At 39.2% G+C, this 324-nt stretch overlaps 1 pseudogene; it reads right to left on the bottom strand.

Annotated features, from left to right (window-relative positions):
* Positions 1-8: 8 nt before the first annotated feature.
* LOC120614207 (uncharacterized) lies at positions 9-127 on the bottom strand (annotated as a pseudogene).
* Positions 128-324: the final 197 nt, after the last annotated feature.

Raw genomic sequence — 324 nt, 5'->3', positions numbered from 1 at the left:
ATTTTTTACGCCTATAGCATCTGGTCTTCCTAAGTGGTCTCCCATCCAAGTACTAACCAGGTCCGACCCTGCTTAGCTTCTGAGATCAGACAAGATCGGGCATGTTCAGGGTGGCATGGTTGTAGACTGTCACTCATCTTTTGACTTTGCTTGTTGTGTTTTGGCTTAGGAATTTTTTTTATTCTTAAGAATGTGGACCTGTCATTTCTTTTTATGACGCCTGGGTTTTGTCTCAAGAATGTGTTCCCCATTCCAGGATTATAAAAAACTGCTCTATGGTGTCATTTGGTGATTATATGTTTCCACTTTTTTAACATTTAAATT

The sequence above is a fragment of the Pteropus medius genome, unplaced genomic scaffold (genome assembly GCF_902729225.1).
Source record: "Pteropus medius unplaced genomic scaffold, Ma_sr-lr_union100, whole genome shotgun sequence".
In the NCBI taxonomy this organism is placed as follows: Eukaryota; Metazoa; Chordata; class Mammalia; order Chiroptera; family Pteropodidae; genus Pteropus; species Pteropus medius.
Note: the sequence above shows the minus strand (reverse complement) of the source record. Positions and strands in the feature narration are given on the sequence as shown.